This window comes from Cavia porcellus, unplaced genomic scaffold (genome assembly GCF_034190915.1).
Source record: "Cavia porcellus strain 051 isolate PalLab524CR breed Dunkin Hartley unplaced genomic scaffold, mCavPor4.1 scaffold_6, whole genome shotgun sequence".
Taxonomy (NCBI): Eukaryota; Metazoa; Chordata; class Mammalia; order Rodentia; family Caviidae; genus Cavia; species Cavia porcellus.
In genome coordinates, this window is record NW_026947489.1 from 67,336,842 (window position 1) to 67,342,841 (window position 6,000).

A 6,000-nucleotide genomic window follows, 5' to 3' on the forward strand; every position below is an offset into this window, starting at 1 on the left:
ATTCTTCCTGCGATTTAAATGGCTGAATATGAGAGCAGGACTCTCATATGGTAGAACTCTGTGGAAAAGCCATTAACCAGATTTTACTCTTACCTTTTTTGCTCCTTGCAGATCATTTATGTAGGAGACAATAAATAGGAAACTGATTTGGTGTAGACTCATACTAACATTGATGTTTGGTCCACTTACTGAGGAATGAGTAAGAATTGATGGTTTAAATGCTTCTTTCATGGTTTGATGGTTGTTTTAGGTATATGAAATAACTGAGTGTTGTGTTTTTTTCTTTTCTTTTTTGTACCCGAATCAAACTCCCCACCTCGTGATTGACAGACAGGTGCTTACGCCACTGAGCTAACTCCCTGGCCCAGAGTGATGCTTCTTTATACTAATATATATTAAATAATTGTACTCTTAGAAACTCATTGTATAATTAAGATTTCTATAATTTGTCCACCTTAAGCAATACTGCTTTTCAACAAATCTCACTGTAGGAAATGTTACAGTGCTCTGGGTGCTCCACTGCCTCTTGTTCTACCTATGGCTTTCAGGGGAGATTTGAAGTCATAACTGAATATCAGAATACATCTAAATAACAAAAACATAAACAACTCCCACATCCTGTGATAAAAGTAAATAACTTCATACTTTAAAATATGTTTCACATTTCAGATATGTTATGCTGATAACTCAAACAGCGGAACTAATAACAGGAACCTGATAATTTATTCTTATTAAATATTTAATTATGTAATAGCTGAACACGGATCAATATAGCATCATTTACTACTGAAATCACTGTGGACCTGTCCTGTCTGATTTCCATTTTATACCCATACTATAAATATGCATTTTGCATATGTTGTGTTTGTTACGCAAACACTAATTTGCTTATTCTCTGAAGTGATTTTTTTCCTATGGATCACATAAAGTTTTGTCTATTTTGGGCTTACAGCATGTGTCCAGTTATTACTAGCAATGTGTGCATATATGAACTACACACACATGTATAATATCTGTCTCAAATCTGTATCAACATAAAGAGAATTGGTAAGGTGTAATATTTTCTATTTTCTATGAGACAAGCATAGTGCTAAGCCTAATCCTTTCTGGTACTGCTGTGTCCACACCATTGGATAGATTGATTTATGGAGGTTTCCCAGACACATCAAAGGATTTCCTTTGGTTAGTCAATATTGCCTTTCTATTGAGTTTGGATATGAAATGCAAGATATTACTATTCAGGACAGTGACAGAATTTCCATTAGATGAAAGGCATTCTTCCACTTGACAAATGGTTATGAGGAGACCAGAAATGCTGTGCATATTGGATTGGTCCTGCAGGCCTAGTGATGTTGTCAACGATTTGTACAACACGACCAGGCCTTAATGATAACTGACGTCAATACTGATGTCCAGTGGATCACTGCTCACCACAATAATTAGGAGAACAGATAGCGTCCCATGGTATATTTTGCTTTTGGTTGTAAATTTAATTTCCTGTCATCTTGACTCACACTGTGAAGAGCTGTATCAAAGAGAAATTTGCCTGATTTCAGCAATTCTCCGGTGTGGAATTATGAAAAAGAGAAAACACCTAAAAACAAAACCTCACCTCAACCTGCAAAGATGTCAAGAGGTACATGTTAGTGTGTTCTCCAAGGAGCGAATGAGAAACTGTCTTTTGTAGGAGGGCTAAGAAGATTGGTAGTTTGTGGTGTAGCAGTGGAGGAGAGAGAGAAGCGACTAAATGAGGGAAGGGGATTTTTGTCTTACCAGAGGCTCAGGTAGTCTGACAGTGAATAGAAAGAGGATCCAGGTTTAATGTCTGCGTTTTAGGAGATGAGTCTGTGTGTTTAGGATCACTCTGGGTTACACTGCCACATACTTGGTCTACACATTTTCTTTTCTTTTAAGAATGTGTTTTCTGTCATCTAAATATCTACTAAGAATATTGGCAATGTAAAGGAAGTTATGAATTCTAACAGTACTCTTTTTCTTGTGATGAAGAAGAAATTGAAGTTCATAGAACTGAAAGAAATATTTTTACAAGTTTCTGGTTTCTGAGGCAATGACTATAAACTGAATAATTTAATTACTTATTATTAAATCTCACATACTTTCAATCTGGCCAACTCTTATGAGAAATGTAAGAAAAAACAGGACACACACAGAGATGAATTAGCCAAGAATGGAGAATTAAAGAGACAAAATTTGGCTCCTTATGGAAAAACTGGAAATTGAACAGTGGAGTTGCCTGGTATATTAACAGGAAACAAGTCCTAAGATGGAGGACTCGTTGTTCAGTGGTGGGATGAGACAGATTGGAGTTCATCCTGAAATTCCAAAGGCACTCATATTTCTATGAATAGTTTGGTACTTAGCAAAATATTTAGAGCTTTGGTGTTTTTTCATGGTCCTTTGCATAGAGCATAAGCCTGTCCACCTCTCACCTTCATTTACATTGCTACATATTTAAAAGTGTTGCAAAGTATAAACAATGAAACACACAAAGCTCATACACAAACAGACACATTTACAAGCAGACACAAAGGCGCACTTACAGGAAAAACAAATCCAGGGAAAGATCAATACTAAAATCCACCATAGTTATCACCTACTGTATACTCAGTGAAATTATGTGAATCTTACCAATTCAAAATAACTTGATTTCATCAGAAGAGGTTAGGGTTAGGGTTAGGGCTTACAGCATGTCTCTCAAGTAGACACAGTTATTTTCCTGAAATGTAAAAGTCATTTTCAACACAAAGCACATCAAAATCATTCTGACTGGACTATGCTTCATGTTGTAAAATAGTTTTTCAACAGTATCATATATATATATATATATATATATATATATATATATCTTTATTTATATTATTTGTTTATCTGAAGACCTCAGAATGTGTGTGCTTATGTATATGTGATTTCTGTTCCAGTCAACATAATGTAACACTGCTACAGCAAACAGAAACACCAAAATGACACCGAGATTTGGAGACAGATTTATTTATGTTGATGGGCACCAGCAAAAGATCAACCATTATAGAAGTGTCAGGCTCTGAAGGAAGGGGGAGAGATGTTTTTATGGGGTTTGCACCAAGAAGCAGAGTATTTGGCTGTCTCTGATTGGTTCTCATAATATGCATCATAGTGAGGAGCTGTGCTCCACAGTGACCCCCAATTCTCTAAGAAACAATAGTAACAGGAACTGCAATAGGAACTGAAGTAAACTGGAGGTTACTGGGGCAAATAACAGACATCACAGTATACTGACTGGTGGGCAGCATTTTCTGCTACATTTCTCCAGTCTTTAGTTACCTGGCAAATCTATGCTGGGTGTGTTACAAGTGATTTTCTGAGAAAAGGCCCTACTAGAAACAGTAACATCAGGGCTATTAATGTTCCTAGGATAAGCCCTAGCCAAGGTCTCCAGTATTGGAATGTTTTCATCAGGTATTTGGATTTGTTTTCCTTATTATAAGGGTTTTATTCTCATGTGACTTTTAGGAAGAAACATGTTATCCTCTTAGTGGTCACTACTTATTATTACTCTGGCAAAGGAGTGAAGGTGTTAATTTGATCCAGGTGAGTGTTCAATAGGCACTGGATGCTTATTAAACCTTAATTAAGTGTTTGTCTAATAGTATAATAAAGGGAAATGTTGTTAATTGCTGATTTGTATTTTCTAGGGGCAACCAACCATGCCGCTAAGCCCAAAACCACAGCTCTCAGGAGAGCAGGGATCATACAGTATTAAGTATCTATGTAAGCTGAAGCAAGGGATGGGTAAGCAGTGTAAAAGGGCATAAAAGTTAAGGGAGCAATGCATTGTGGAATGGAACAATCCTCGGTGTGATGTCTTTAATCTTCAGCCATGCATGGACTTGTCAGTGTCTGGAGTGACTAGAGCAGGTTTTGAGTGTCTTGTCTTTTCAGAGTGAGCTTCAAAGGAGTTGTTTGATTCAGGTAAACTTTCCAGTTATAGTTTGGATCGCGTCTTTTAACTTTCCAATGTTGGATTTAAGACTCAATTTTTGAAACTTTAAGAGCTCTAGAGTTAGTTAATATGCATCTGGATTATATGTGTGTTCAGGTGAGTCTATAAGTATACCTAGTATTTTAGCTAAATTTTATGGAGCTGGTTACAAGTTATTTCTACATTTATGCTTTTATTTTCTAACTGGTTTTTGAGCTTTGTGGTCTAGAAACTGTATTTTTATATATGTAAGCCTGTTATTCCAGCAGGATTTTATAAATTTCTGTTGTCTTTTTAGTGATAGTAAGAAATGTCTTGGGCCAGCCTGAGTAGATGCCTGTAAACAGTGGTAGATATTTGTAGCCCTTACAAGTCCTTATTTTAGTGTTTTTGAAGAGTGATATTTTCATTAATCAGATTCTCAGAGGGTCTTAGAACCCTTGGATAGATTATTTGAGCACAGGTTTGGTGCCCTTGGTAGAGGAGATGCAGGGAGGAATTGGGATGTCACAGCTTTTCCATTTGTAGTTCAGGATGCTTTCTTGTTTTGATGGTTTTCAGACAGCATCAGGAAGCAGTAGAATTTTTCGTTTTTTACTTTGCTGTGAGTTTATCCCTATAGGAGAGCTTTGTTGAAAACAGCTTTGTTAAGGTGACCACAGCATGTTTATCATGACGTACTCCACTTTTAACAGAGCTATTTTTATCTGGGGAGAGGTATATTTGGAATCTGTCAGGGGTCCATTTTTAAGTCTGGTCAGCTGGAGAGCGATTTATTAGTTAGTACGATACAGTCATGATCTGGTGGGTCCAGCTTGGTGAGCAGGTACATGGTAGGATTGAAGAATCCTTGGTCCTGGTTGACCTGGCTGTGGGATCCATGGATTATATGGCACCTGGACAATTAGGTTTTGGCCTACGTTTAACTTGCCAGATTTTTTTTTTAAATCAGAACGACAGGAACTATTAGAGTGTCGAGGTAAAGGGCATTGTCCTTAACAACTCAATCCATGTATTTGTACAGTGACGCCACTGGGCCCTCCCAGGGGCTTCAGTTTGAGTAAACACTTTTGAAGCCTCCTGTTGTTATATATTAAGAAACAAGTGGAATTCCAGTTACACCTGGAATTCCCAAAGTTGGCCTTTAGAGAGGGTCTGTTACAGTTTTTTGGAGATTTGTGTGTTTTTCTGTGGTACTCTATAGCTAGTTTTTGCCAGCTATTGCAGCACAGAGCTTGTGCCTTTTAGGAGGCACCTTGGCTGCTATGTATTAGAAGTACAAGGATGAATTAGGGCGTTTTCTATGAGGATTTTTCCATAAGGGGTAAACCAGTTTTTGTACTTCTGGACCGTTGAGTCCAGATCCGTTAACCTTTGAGATCAGAATTGGGGTCTTCAATCAAAAAGGAGATCTAAAGGCCCATCTCATTAATCAACATTGATGCAAAGATTCTCAATAAAATACTGGCAAGTAGAATGCAGCAAATGATCAAGAAGATTATACGTCATGACCGAGTGGTCTTTAACCCAGGAATTCAGCAATGGTTTAACATACGCAAATTAATAAATGTAATACAGCACATCAACAGTGTCAAAAACAAAAACCACATGGTCATTTCAATACATGCAGAAAAAGCTTCCAAAAAAGTTCAACACATATTCTAGATACAAAAACCCTTCAGTAACTGGGAATACAAGGGAATACAAGGTGTAACTCAGGTTTATACAGGCCATGTATGTTGATCCAAAGCCAACATTATACTAAATGGGCAAAACCTGAAAGATTTCACTTTAAAATCAGGAAAAAAGACAAGGATGTCCACTATCACCACTCCTAATCAACATAGTTCTGGAAACACTAGCCAGAGCAATGAGACAAGGGAGAGAAATAGAAGGAAATAAGATAGGAGAAAAAAAGTTAAATTATCTCTGTTTGCAGATGATGTGATACTTCATATAGAAGATCCAAAAAACTCTATTAAAAGACTACTAGAGGTAATAAAAATTCAGCAGTGTAGCGG